This window comes from Macaca nemestrina, chromosome 8 (assembly GCF_043159975.1).
Source record: "Macaca nemestrina isolate mMacNem1 chromosome 8, mMacNem.hap1, whole genome shotgun sequence".
NCBI lineage: Eukaryota > Metazoa > Chordata > Mammalia > Primates > Cercopithecidae > Macaca > Macaca nemestrina.
In genome coordinates, this window is record NC_092132.1 from 93,652,044 (window position 1) to 93,667,129 (window position 15,086).

General features: G+C 40.5%; 1 protein-coding gene across 5 annotated transcripts in view; it reads left to right on the plus strand.

Annotated features, from left to right (window-relative positions):
* Positions 1 to 15,086, plus strand: part of LOC105495658 (peroxidasin like) — a 507,670-nt gene that overhangs the window by 59,789 nt on the left and 432,795 nt on the right. The window lies entirely within an intron of this gene.

The following is a 15,086-nucleotide window of genomic DNA, read 5'->3' on the forward strand; positions in this document are numbered from 1 at the left end:
AATGAGGACAGTACAACTTACTGTGGAGGTGTGGGCACACCCAAGCCCACCCCACATCCTTTAGTCAGGAGATTGTAGGTGACAGAGGTTCACGATGCTGGAATACATGATCTGCATTACGTAGCCCTTCTGTGGCAGGCCAGGTCTCACTAACATAGGCCTCCATAACAACTGTTTCCGCACTGACTGAGGGGTTAAATATTAAAAGCTGAGAGAGCCAGTGCCCTTATACAAAGGCTGAAATGTAACAAAAGCCCAAGAGTCTTGCGTAGGCCTTTCCTGGGCCTTAAAGCATGGTAAGATAATGAAGGCATTCTTAACAGGACCCATTTAGGATTAAACAAATTTTATTGGGGGTCTGAAGAAACTCCCAGGCCTCCACAAACAAGTTTATGAGGGGTCCAAAAGAACTCCCCAAACCTCTGTGATTTAACAAGAGACAAGATAAGGGTAATCACTCCAGCACCTGGACCCACTGAGTTTAAGTAAATTTACTGAATCTCCAGAGGAAGGTCTTCAGGATTCAGACCTTAGTTATAGATTAGAAGAAATTAATCACTTATTTTTTAGATGAATGCACACTTACATGTAGACATATAGTTTAGAAGGTGTATAAACCCTGGAAAACTTTGTAATTTTGAGTTGATCTAGCGATAATTTCCAGGCTTTCTCCTTGTAACTGGTGGCAGAAATAAAAACTCTCTTCCTCCCCAGTTCATCTGCATCTTGTTATTGGGCCACGAGAAATAGCAGCCCAACCCTCCGTTTGTTTCAGGAACACTTCTACGCCTGAGTTGAAGGACAGAAGTATTTCTCTTAACTGATAAAGAGGGGAAATTAGAAGGAAAGTATAATCTTACAAGAGTTTAGTTTTCTAAACCTTTATTTTCTTTTAGGATTATTGAGGACTGGGTAGAATTATGAGGAAGTCAGAAAGAAAAAGTATTAAAGCACACGTCTGTTTCCCACCCCAGCTTCTTATAGTTTGTTCACTATGGAATCTGGGCATGATCAGATGGCATGATTGGAGGACTTCGTTTTTAATGAGACCAAATATTCTTATGCAAATTCCGTTTTTTCTGCCGAGACCTTTCGAATCTATGGTGACCTGGGGTCAGACAGTCATCTAATATCTGAAGTAATTGTGTGAGATATCAGAGAAAACATGAGCTCCAGCATAGTGTAAAATAAACACGCCAATTCACTTATTCATTTTTCACAGAGAAGTCATGGATTGGAAGTGGTGGTAAAATTTTAGAACAAAATGAAAGATACTTTGATAGGGACAAAGTGTATAAAGGAATTACTCAGAAATTTTTTTTATATATATGCATTTTTATTATACTTTAAGTTTTAGGGTACAAGTGCACAACGTGCAGGTTTGTTACATATGTATACATGTGCCATGTTGGTGTGCTGCACTCATTAACTTGTTATTTACATTAGGTATATCCCCTAATGCTATCCATACCCCCTTCCCCCACCCCATGACAGGCCCCGGTCTGTGATGTTCCCCTTCCTGTATCCAAGTGATCTCATTGTTCAATTCCCACCTGTGAGTGAGAACATGCGGTGTTTGGTTTTCTCTCCTTGCGATAGTTTCCTGAGAATGATGGTTTCCAGCTGCATCCATGTCCCTACAAAGGACACGAACTCATCCTTTTTTATGGCTGAATAGTATTCCATGGTGTATGTGTGCCACATTTTCTTAATCCAGTTTGACATTGATGGACATTTGGGTTGGTTCCAAGTCTTTGCTATTGTGAATAGTGCTGCAGTAAACATATGTGTGCATGTGTCTTTATAGCAGCATGATTTATAATCCTTTGGGTATATACCCAGTAATGGGATGGCTGGGTCAAATGGTATTTCTAGTTCTAGATCCTTGAGGAATTGCCACACTGTCTTCCACAATGACTGAACTAGTTTACAGTCCCACCAACAGTGTAAAAGTGTTCCTATTTCTCCACATCCTCTCCAGCACCTGTTGTTTCCTTCTCCACATCCTCTCCAGCACCTGTTGTTTCCTGACTTTTTAATGATCACCATTCTAACTGGTGTGAGATGGTATCTCATTGTGGTTTTGATTTGCATTTCTCTGATGGCCAGTGATGATGAGCATTTTTTCATGTGTCTGTTGGTTGCATAAATGTCTTCTTTTGAGAAGTGTCTGTTCATATCCTTGATCAAGTGGGCTTCATCCCTGGGATGCAAGGCTTGTTCAACATATGCAAATCAATAAACGTAATCCAGCATATAAATAGAACCAAAGACAAAAATCACATGATTATCTCAATAGATGCAGAAAAGGCCTTTGACAAAATTCAACAGCCCTTCATGATAAAAATTCTCAATAAATTCGGTATTGATGGAACATATTTCAAAATAACAAGAGCTATTTATGACAAACCCGCAGCCAATATCATACTGAATGGGCAAAAACTGGAAGCATTCCCCTTGAAAACTGGCACAAGACTGGGATGCCCTCTCTCACCACTCCTATTCAACATAGTGTTGGAAGTTCTGGCCAGGGAAATCAGGCAGGAGAAAGAATTAAAGGGTATTCAATTAGGAAAAGAGGAAGTCAAATTGTCTCTGTTTGCAGATGACATGATTGTATATTTAGAAAACCCCATTGTCTCAGCCCAAAATCTCCGTAAGCTGATAAGCAACTTCAGCAAATCTCAAGCTATAAAATCAATGTGCAAAAGTCTCTAGCATTCTTACACACCAATAACAGACAGAGGGCCAAATCATGAGTGAACTCCCATTCACAATTGCTTCAAAGAGAATAAAATACCTGGGAATCCAATATACAAAGGATGTGAAGGACCTCTTCAAGGAGAACTACAAACCACTGCTCAGTGAAATAAAAGAGGACACAAATAAATGGAAGAACATTCCATGCTCATGGATAGGAAGAATCAATATTGTGAAAATGGCCATACTGCCAAAGGTAATTTATAGATTCAGTGCTATCCCCATCAAGCTACCAATGATTTTCTTCACAGAATTGGAAAAAACTACTGTAAAGTTCCTATGGAACCAAAACAGAGCCTGCATTGCCAAGACAATCCTAAGTCAAAAGAACAAAGCTGGAGGCATCATGCTACCTGACTTCAAACTATACTACAAGGCTACAGTAACCAAAACAGCATGGTACTGGTACCAAAACAGACATATAGACAAATGGAACAGAACAGAGCCCTCAGAAATAATACCACACATCTACAGCCATCTGATCTTTGACAAACCTGACAAAAACAAGAAATGGGGAAAGGATTCCCTATTTAATAAATGGTGCTGGGAAAACTGGCTAGCCATATGTAGAAAGCTGAAACTGGATCCCTTTCTTACACCTTATACAAAAATTAATTCAAGATGGATTAGAGACTTAAATGTTAGACCTAAAACCATAAAAACCCTAGAAGAAAACCTAGGCAATACCATTCAGGACACAAGCATGAGCAAGGACTTCATGTCCAAAACACCAAAAGAAATGGCAACAAAAGCCAAAATTGACAAGTGGGATCTAATTAAACTAAAGAGCTTCTGCACAGCAAAAGAAACTACCATCAGAGTGAACAGGCAACCTACAGAATGGGAGAAAATTTTTGCAATCTACTCATCTGACAAAGATATCCAGAATCTACAAAGAACTCAATCAAATTTACAGGAATTACTCAGAAAATAAAGATTTAATAGCATTTGATCTTAAAAACATGATCTTTAATGGTGATGTATTTCAATAGACTCTGATGTCATTGTAAATTATATTTTATCAGTAATTTTGAGCTTTCAGATAATTAAGATTAGAGCACGTGTGCTTACATATTTAGCCTTGTAAGAATGAGAATTTTGTTACCCAGAACGTGTTGATATGACCTATGATGAAGTATCTCAATTTTTCTTGGCAAAATAAGAGCAATGATATTTCTTTTTTGAAAAATCTTTGCAACTGTCTGAAAGCACTTCTCCTCTATAAAGATTAAAACTTTGAAAAAAAAATAACTGGCATTTTCTCTGGATAGACTTTGTATTTTTTCCCTGCCTCAGCAGAAAATTAAAAACTACCAAAGCATTTGTAACTTTTGTCCCTAGCTAGGGAAGAGTTCTCTGTCTAAACTGTCTGTTTACAACCATCCCCGCTTCTCCATGGGGGGATACATGGTGAGGCCCCCAGTGGATACCTGAAACCGTGGATAGTGCTGAACCCTGTATGTACTATTTCTTCCTATATGTACATACCTATGATAAAGTTTAATTTATAAATTAGGCACAGTAGATATTAGCAAAACTAATAAAACAGAACAATAATAACAATATGCTTTAATAAAAATTATGTGAATGTGCCCTCTCCCTCTCTCTCTGTCTCTCTCCCCGCTCTCTCAAAATAGCTTATTTTACCGTATTTACCTATTTCCCCACCATGGCTGACCACAGGTAACTTGAAAGCAAAACCACGGTAAGCAAGGACTACTGTATTAGTAAAGGCAAATTGTGCTTTTGAGAAGGTTGTCTATGTTGAGCAACAACCTAAACTTTGGGTAGATAATGCAGTAAAAAGGGATTTTGTTTTCAGTTGGCTCTTCCGTCATGTTTGCTGGGAAGCTGACGTGCTGGGCTGGATCTAGGCAATTTAGTCCACTTGCAGCCTATAATTCAGATCTAAGCTCTGAGATAAATTATGAACATAAATATTGATGTGGTTCATATTCATGAAGATGTCAACATGTTGTCTACTTTGGATCATTTGTGAACTTTTCTCCTGTTTTGTGAGAGTGTTTTGATTGGTGTGTGTGAATGTTGCTTGATGAGGTACATTGGAGGCAATCGTTTCTATTATTCTCAGCAGGGCCTGGGATATTTTTAACAAGTCTATACTGTACACAAGTCTGGGCTGTACCTGTCCTGAGTAAAGAGTGCATTCTCTGAGAGAAGAAGGGATATAAGGGAAGTGGAGTGGGAGATGCACACTGATGATCAGTGTAGTTCATTGGAATTTATAAATCATTGGCTTTACGGAACGCATTTCCCAAGTATTTCAATATCTAAATTCAACACACATGTATCAGCCTCCACATTCCCTAGGGGTAGAGCACTATTTCAGTTACCATGGGATGAAGCAAAAGATCGTGAGGAAGACCTGGGTTAGGGACTTGCCAGGTGGTGCAGCTTTACCTGGGGTTCCTGGCAACGCAGCAGCTCCCTGAGACGTAATCCAATCCCTACTGATGTTCAGAGCTCCAGAAAATGAAGCAAATAATCCCAGAATCCCCATCGGAGGAGCTCCTGTAAACAGGGCTTTGAGGATCTCATCTGAGGAATGACTTGGAGGTCAGCCAGGGCATGAAGTTCCATGATAAGGAAGGTTTTGTCCATCCCTGGGAGGCCGTCATCAAAGGAGGGCTCAGGGATTCTCGGGCGTTTTGCGTGGGTGGCAGTGGGTGGCATTTGGTTTACTCTTTCCTGGTGGCCTCATGGCAGCTACTCTTACACTTTATGAATACCCTGCCCTGGGGCAGCTGGGGGACTGCGTGTGTGTTATAAAACCTGTTCCCTGAAAGAATGCATGTTTGGGGGAGTCATATCACATTTCCTCTAACACCTTAGGGCACTGGGGACTGGCTTGAAGAAAAGGACTTTCAGGTAGGTTTGATAACTGTCAGGGTAGTAAATAAGAGAACATCATCTCCTGCCATCTGGAACTAAAGACAGATTTACAAAGAACCCTTGCTTAAATGTTATCCTGGGTTTACACTGATTGTCAGATAATACAGTCATGCACCACATAATGATGTTTTGGTGAATGATAGACAGTGTATATGACAGTGGTCCCATATGATTATTATGCAGCTGAAAAGTTCCTATCACCCTCATAGCTGTCTTACTGTCACAGAGCAATGCATTACTCAGGCGTTTGTGGTGATGTTGGTATAAATGAACCTACTCAGGAAGAACCTCAGGCAGGTCCTTCAGGAGATATCGAGAAGGAGGCATTGTTATCATAGAGATGACAGCTCCATGCGTGTTTTTGCCCCTAAGGACCTTCCAGTGGGATATGATGCGGAGGTGGAAGACAGTGATATGGATGATCCTGACCCTGTGCAGGCCTGGGATAGTGTGTGTGTCTGTGTCTTAGTTTTTTTTTTTTTTTTTTTTTTTTTTTTTTTTTTTTGAGACGGAGTCTCGCTCTGTCGCCCGGGCTGGAGTATAGTGGCCGGATCTCAGCTCACTGCAAGCTCCGCCTCCCAGGTTCACGCCATTTTCCTGGGTTCACGCCATTCTCCTGCCTCAGCCTCCCGAGTAGCTGGGATTACAGGCGCCCGCCACCTCGCCCAGCTAGTTTTTTTTTTTTTTTTTGTATTTTTTAGTAGAGACGGGGTTTCACCGTATTAGCAAGGATGGTCTCGATCTCCTGACCTCGTGATCCACCCGTCTCGGCCTCCCAAAGTGCTGGGATTACAGGCTTGAGCCACCGCGCCCGGCCTGTGTCTTAGTTTTTAACAAAAAATTTTAAAAAGCTTGTAAATACGGATTTAAAAAAATTTTGTACAACTGTACAATGTGTTTGTGTTTTAAGCTAAGTGTTACAAAAGGATAAAAATGTTGAAAAATATAAAAACTTTCTAAAGTAAAAATGTTACATAGGCTAAGGTTAATTTTTATTGAAGAAAGAAAAATTTTAAAAATAAGTTTAGTGGGTTGGGTGTGGGAGCTCAGGCCTATAATCCCAGCACTTGGGGAGGTCGAGGTGGGAGGATCACGAGGTCAGAAGATGGAGACCATCTTGGCCAACATGGTGAAACCCTGTTTCTACTAAAAATACAAAAATTAGCTGGGCATGGTGGTGTGTGTCTGTAATCCCAGCTACTCAGGAGGCTGAGGCAGGAGAATCGCTTGAACCAGGGAGTCGGATGTTGCAGTGAGGTGAGATCACGCCACTGTACTCCAGCCTGGCAGCAGAGTAAGACTCCATCTCAAAAATAAATAAATAAACAAAAAGAAATTTAGTGTAGCTGTTCAGTGTTAATGAAGTGTACGGTAGTGTACAGTAATGTCCTAGGCCTTTGCATTCACTCACCCCTCAATCACTGACTCACCCTGAGCAACTTCCATCCTGCATGCTGCATTCAAGGTGAGTGCCCTGTGCAGGTGGACCGTTTTTAATCTTTTATGCTGTGTTTTTACTGTACCTTTTCTATGTTTAGATATGTTTAGATACACTATACTTACCATCATGTTTCAGTTGCCTACAGTACTCAGTGCGGTGACACGCTGCACAGGTGTTGATGGCTATACCATATAGCCTAGGAGCGTGGTAGGCTCTATCATCTAGCTTTGTGTAAGGATGCTCTATGACGTCTGCTCAACATTGAAATCTTCCAAGGACATATTTCTCAGAACACATATTTCTCAGAACATATCCTCGTCGTTAGGTGACCCATGGCTATAGAATAGTATCTATTTAAAATCTTAAACCTTCCAAGAGTGTCATAGGATGTACCTTAGAAGATTCTTTTTATATAATCATCTGCAGACATTCCTTGAAGTACTTGTACCTCCTTGTGTTACATAATTAGTATCAATGAATAATTTAGAGCATGTAATTAATACTGATACCAAAATGTTTAAAATTATTTTAAAGGAATTCATAACTATTCCTTTTAGCTTGATTTTTTCAGGTATTGGCTAAATTTAGCCTATCATACTTAAACTGCTTATGCCTTCAAATTCATAATGAACTCTAAGGAACTTGAAGGAGACAATAGGTAGTTTTAAATAAACTGCGTTTCTTTTTTTTTTATTATTATACTTTAAGTTCTAGGGTACATTGCACAACATGCAGGTTTGTTACATATGTATACATGTGCATGTTGGTGTGCTACACCCATTCACTCATCATTTACATTAGGTATATCTCCTATGAAATGCATTCTGCTTATTTTTAGTGCCTTAATTTTGAAAACAAACACTGCACTCTCCCAGGTAGTTTTGGCAGGTTGTTTCGGACTGCTGAGTATTTTAAGGTAGGCATTTGGACTGATGAGTGTTTTCCCCATGAACAAGGGGAAAGACCCACGGCAGGAGGCTACTGAGGAAGGTAGGGGCTTCTGGACACTTGAGTGGACCCACGGGCTTGTGACCTCATGTCGTTCTTTGTCCCAATCCTCAATTCCTTTTTAATTCTATGGTCACTTGTTCACAGTTTTTAAAAATAACCCCTCCTTCACCCCATGCCCAAACAAACCTTCCAGCTGTTCTTGCTAATCCAGGACAGTAAGCCTCGGCCTAGGCAGTGATGCTGTGCTCCAGTCGGGACCAGGTGGCCTGCAGGAATTGCAGTGGCACTCAGGAGTGCGCCACCCTGCCTGCCTGCCTGCCTGCTCACCCACAATGCAGGGTTTGAGCTGCTCACCTTCTGAGGCAATCCCAGCTCTCCCTGCCAGGGCCCGTGTCAATGAACAGAAAGATGATCTCCACTGAGGACAAAACCCTTTCCATCCCCACTTCTGAAACATGCACTAGAAGAAAGAAATCAAACTCACTCAGTTCACCTTATTCATGAGGAGTCAATCTCAAAAAAGTAGGCAAACGTTAATTTGATATTTAGAGAATCAATTACTGATGCAAACTGACCACATGTGTGTGTAAGTCCCCCATGTGTCTTATGATTTGTCACTTAGTAGCTTAGCGGCCGCTGTTATATGACTAGGAAGCTTTGAGTTAGAAGCCATCTGACTGTGTCCTACACTAACTATTCAAATGAGCTTGAGTAAATTACCTTGCTAATCATTCTCAATATATTAACTCATTTACCACTCACACTCAGATGCTTTTAGAGGTACTGTTATTGCTGCTATGTAAACAAGAGCAAACTGCAACCCAGGGAGGATAAATAACCCTTTTCCATCCTGCCAGCTTGTGTGTGGAAGCTGAGATCAGACCCCCAGGCAGGCTGTTCTCTGAAAATGAGCTCTTTCCCTACTCCTGCTATTTTGGAATAAGGTGACTTTTAAACACAAACAAATCTTTTATTGCTTCAATGACCAGGTTGAATTCATTAAAACTATGACCTGAGAATTGACCCAAGTTTGATCCTATTTAGCTAAAAGACAGAGCTAGTGTGACACCAGCTAATTGTACTTGAACTCGTTTTAAGGTGTAGCCTGAAAGTGTTTCCGGACAGCTGGAGCATTGCCCTAGCTCTGCCACTCCCCTTATTTCCTGGTTCAATTGCAATCCAAAACCCAGCTCGAAAAAAAAAGGGCATCAATTTGTACCTCTCCTTGGCATTCCAGGGGAAAATGAATTTCTTCTTAATCCTTGCTTGCATGCCACATTAAACATGCCACCTGTTGTTTCTGTCCACATTGTGTTGTGGTTAGTTTGTAATTCTCCACTGAGAGTAAATTAACTCATACTTCTCCCACCCTTCTACGTTGTGAGTGCACTTAAAAATACTGGAGAGCAACTGAGTTCACCTGATGGTGGTGGCAAAGATGGCAAAGAGCAATGTAGAAGAATGAAATAACACTGACAATTAAAAAGAAAAGTGAAGGAGCACACTGTTTGCCTGCAGCAGTGTATGGTGTGTGTGTCTGGGGTACCCATGTCCAGTGGAGAGGGTGGGCACCAGGAAGGAAGGTTGGATCAGGTCTTTAAGTCTCACAAGGAGAAGCCTGAATTTCATGCTATAGACAAACAAAACTCCATCATGAATTTTTTTGTTTATAATAAAATATTTTCCGTATTAGTCTATAGCTTTTTGTTTTTCTTAAAAATATTTGATAGGTTTCTTTGTTAACTGTAAATCAGCACATTTGGCTTGGCACAGTGGCTCACACTTTAATCCCAGCACTTTGGGAGGCTGAGGTGGGAGGGTCCCTTGAGCCCAGGAGTTCAAGACCAGCCTGGCCAACACGGTGAAATCCTGTCTCTACAAAAAATACAAAAATTAGCTGGGCATGGTGGCGTGCACCCGTAGTCCCAGCTACTTGGGAGGCTGAGGTGGGAGAATCACCTGAGCCAGTGAAGTCTAGGCTGCAGTGAGCTGTGATCACACCACTACACTGTAGCCTGGGCCACAGAGTGAGACCTTGTCTCAAAAAATAAACAAACAACAAAAACATTTTCTTCAACCACAAGAAGCAACAAATAGACATTACTGGAGCTTATAAAGTAGATAATAGAAGTTCACCTATCCACCTCCCTAATACCACAGCCCCGAGATAAACACTACATATGTAACAAGCTTTTGAGGGGGACTTATCTGTTGCTCCAGAAATGGTAACCAAGACTCACCAATGCCAACAATGGATGCTCAGTTTCCCCTCCTTATAAAGAAAGTTAACGGTACCCTAATAGGACACAGACGAGGCCCTTCTATAATTATCCATTGCCTGACACCCTTTGCCTGTTCTAGATGAAGAGAGGACAGGGGAGAAAATCAACTGTAATCAGTGTCCTTGGGCTTTCAGGAAGTTCCATGGTTGGTGGCCACTCCCTCTTCTACTAGGGGTGGGACTGCTTTAAGATAACATCTTGGAGAGATTGAGAAGTCCTGCAAGAAGAGAAGACTGACATCTGATTCCTCAAATTGATGCTTCTTTAATTGCAGGTGCATTTTGGCACTGTCCCTTGAGAAAGAATTCTTGAAGATGAGGGGTTTAACTAAATCTAGAAGGGTTTAAATCTAGAGATGATGCCTACATCTCTGGAGCTTTCTGGAGATGGAAGTCTTGCTAATAGAAAGTCTTACTAAAGAACTGTGAAACTGTGTGTCTTAAAAAATAATGGTAAGGCTGGGCGTGGTGGCTCACGCCTGTAATCCCAGCACTTTGGGAGGCCGAGGCAAAAGGATCACCTGAGGTCAGGAGTTCAAGACCAGCCTGGTCAACATGGTGAAACCCTCCCTCTACTAAAAGTACAAAAATTAGCTGAGCGTGGTGTGATCCCAGCTACTCGGGAGGCTGAGACAGGAAAATCACCTGAACCTGGGAGGTGGAGGTTGCAGTGAGCCGAGGTTGCACCACTGCATTCCAGCCTCACCACTGCACTCCAGCCACAGAGTGAGACTCTGCCTCAAAAAAAAAAAAAAAAAAAAAAAAAAAAAAAAAAGGAGTAGTGGTGGAGAATTTCTCTCATGTTGCCGTGACTCTTGGAAGAGTGTGGAGGTTGACCTCAGGGTGGCTGGGCTTCTGTACCTGACGGAGTAGGAAGGTTAGAGGACAGGATGGAGGCAAGGTGATGTTCCACTGTCTCGGCCTGAAAGGAGACATGACTCTGGGAACAGGGTGTCAATTTGCCTTCTGGTTTAGATCAGGTAGCCTGAAAATGAATAAATCTGCTGCTTTAGCTCATACTTTCTTTTAATTAGCTTTTTATAAGACTATAAATTTGAAGATAATTTTGTATTTTAAAGACTTGCTAGAGAGATGGATAGGATTTTTAAATGGAAGCAAGGTAGAGGGGCTGGGCCAACAGAATCAGGGTTACTTTTGTGGTTATTTGTTTGTTGTATTGACTTTCTTCTATTTGTTTTGTATTAATTTTTCTTTGAGTAGTGTTTGAGGTTTTTTGAAAGCTAGAATCTTAATCTTGACATACCATTGAATTACTGATGAAAAGTCCTTGAAGATTTCATTCTATTGGATAGCAATCCTCTAGAGCCAGTTTTATATTTAAGTTATATCTTATAGGCACTTGGTATTTTCTCAAAGTAAGCAATAGATGACAAAATAACAAATAAGTGGCTTTCTCAACAATTTGTTGTATCATCAACATCCATCTTAAAATTAATAGTATCATATCAGTAAATGTCATTTCCAGAGTTTAAAATGAATTCCTTTCTTTCTTCTCTTTCTCTCTTTCTTTCTCTTTCTTTCTTTCTTTTCTTTCTTTCTTATCTTTCTTTCTCTTTCTCCTTCCTTCATTCCTTTCTCTCTTTCTTCTTTCTCTTTCTCTTTTCTCTCCCTTCCTTCCTTCCTTCCCTCCTTCCTTCCTTCCTTCCTTCCTTCCTTCCTTCCTTCCTTCCTTCCTTCCTTTCCTTCCTTCCTTCCCTCCTTCCTTCCTTCCTTCCTTCCTTCCTTCCTTCCTTCCTTCCTTCCTTCCTTCCTTCCTTCCTTCCTTCCTTCCTTCCTTCCTTCCTTCTTCCTTCCTTCCTTCCTTCCTTCCTTCCTTCCTTTCTTTCTTTCTTTCTTTCTTTCTTTCTTTCTTTCTTTCTTTCTTTCTTTCTTTCTTTCTTTCTTTCTTTCTTTCTTTCTTCTTTTTCTCTCCTTCTTTCCTTCCTTTCTTTTCTTTCTTTCTTTCTTTCTTTTTTTTTTGAGATGGAGCCTCATTCTGTCTCCCAGGCTGGAGTGGTCAATTTTCTTTCTTTCTTTCTTTCTTTCTTTCTTTCTTTCTTTCTTTCTTTCTTTCTTTCTTCTTTCTTTCTTTCTTCTCTCTCTCTCTCTCTTTCTTTCTTTCTTTCTCTTTCTCTCTTTCTTTCTCTCTTTCTTTCTTTCTTTCTTTCTTTCTTTCTTTCTTTCTTTCTTTCTTTCTTTCTTTCTCTCTCTTTCCCTCCCTCCTTCCCTCCCTCCCTCCCTCCCTCCCTCCCTCCCTCCCTCCCTTCCTTCCTTCCTTCCTTCCTTCCTTCCTTCCTTCCTTCCTTCCTTCCTTCCTTCCTTCCTTCCTTCCTTCCTTCCTTTTCTTTCTTTCTTTTTCTTTCTTTCTTTCTCTCTCTCTGTTCCTTCTGTCTTTCTGTCTTTCTTTCCTTCCTTCCTTCCTCCTTTCCTTCCTTCCTTCCTTCCTTCCTTCCCTGCCTCCTTCCTTCCTTTCTCTGTCTCTCAGCACATCAGAAAAATAAAGGTTCCAACATTTATTCCAGATATTCCCAACTGACCAAGATAAACATCTTCAAACAAACAAACAAAGACAAAAGTAGGGGCCAGGCACTGTGGTTCATGCCTGTAATCCCAGCATTTGGGAGGCCAAGGTGCGTGGATCTCCTGAGGTCAGGAGTTCAAGAACAGCCTGGCCAACATGGCAAGGCCCCAACTCTACTAAAAATACAAAAAGTAGCCACGTGTGGTGGCAGGTACCACTAATCCCAGCTAGTTGGGAGGCTGAGGCATGAGAATCGCTTGAACCTGGGAGGTAGAGGTTGCAGTGAGCCAAGATTGCACCACTGCACTACTCCAGCCTGGTGGACAAAGCGAGACTGTCTCAAAAAAACCCAAAAAACAAAAAACAAAAAAACCCCCAAAACAAATTAGCCAGGCATGGTAGTGGGCACTTGTAATGCCAGCTACTCAGGAGGCTGAGGCAGCAGAATAGCTTGAACCCGGGAGGTGGGGGTTACAGTGAGCCGAGATCATGCCACTGCACTCCAGCCTGGGCAACAGAGTGAGGCCCTGTCTCAAAAAAACAAAAAACAAAAGACGAAAAACAAAAACAAAAGTAGGGATTATTAAAAGTGGAAGTTGCCTCCTTCATTCCATCCTGGCTCTCACGTGGATTTCCAGATAGTGTACTTTTAAAGTCACTTCGTTTGTTTCATTTAATGAGATGGCAAAAGAACTTTAATTTCGAATGAAGCGAGAAGATCATTTGTGTGTCTCTTTGCCCTTCTGCAAATTGATAATGTTGCAGAAATACTTTACTGGAACTGAATGACTACCTATTGTTCCACTTATATTTCAGAATTTATTAAATTTTAGGAAACTTTTGATTAAATTATAGATCACCAACAGGCTCCGTTGGTTCCAAAGCCTGTGCTCTTTCAGCATGTTGCATTTGATTCTCTTTACAGTATCTGCCAAGTGCTTCAGGCTTGGGCTACATTTCTTCTTATCAGGAAACATTCTCTTTCTATTTTCCTGTGACAATCATCAAACGCTTAGTGTGGCAAACAAAACAGTCACTGTTCATGAAATTTGTTATAGCTTATTTGTCTGGCTTCACTTCGGCTATCTTGTTCTCTGAGATATATATATACACACACACACATATATATACACACACACACACATTTTTATATATATACATATATACACACATTTATATGTAAAATTTTTATATTTATATAAAAGTTTTATTGATTATATATATAAAACGTTTATATATATAAACATTTTCTTCATTTGTTGATGTTTTGTCCCCCCTTTTGTCTAAATTTTAAAAACTGCTTGAGATAACTGTGGATTCACATGAAGTTGTAAGAAATAATACAGAGAGATCTTGTATACCGGTCACTCGGTATCCTTTAATGGTAACTAACGTCCGATAAAACTATAGTGCAATATCACAGTGAGGAAATTGACACTGACATAATCCAGGGATATTATTCAGATTTTCTGTTTTTATATGTACACTGTTCTCCCCCAACCATGGGAATTTAGTTCTACTCCTCTTTACCATCTGAGTAGCTGTGTGTGATCACTGCAACAGTCAAAATAACAGTTTCGTCACAAGGATTGACCCTGCCCCCCTTTTATAGTCCCTGTCATCCTTCCTCATCTTCCCCAGCTACTGGTAACCACTAATCTCTTCTCGTCTCTTTAATAATGTCATTTCAATAGTGCTGCATAGGTGGACTCATGCAGTATGTAACATTTTAGATTGGCTTTTCACTCAGTGTCATTCCCTTGAGATCCAGCCAATTTGTGGTATGCATCATTTCTTTCACTGTTGCTGAGTAGTATTCCATGGTATAGATATAGCACAGGTTGTTTAACCCTTTGGTTAAACACTGAAGCATATTTGGTTGTTTCCACATTTTGGGTTTTATAAATAAGAAAACTGTGATCTTTTATGAACAGGTATTTTTGTGTACATTTGTTTTCGTTTCTCTAGTACAAATGTCAAATAGAGTAATTGCTGGGTCAATGGTAAATACACATTTGGTTTTATGAGAAACTGCCACATTCTTTTCCAGAATTGTGATATTTTACATTCCCACCAGCGATGTGAGTAATCAGTTCACCCGCATCCTCACTGACATGTGACCTTACTACAATCTTTTATTTTAATTATTCTGATGTCAAAAATTGTTTGAACATATTTGTATGGGTCTATTTTGGAGTTCTCTATTTTATTTCATTGAC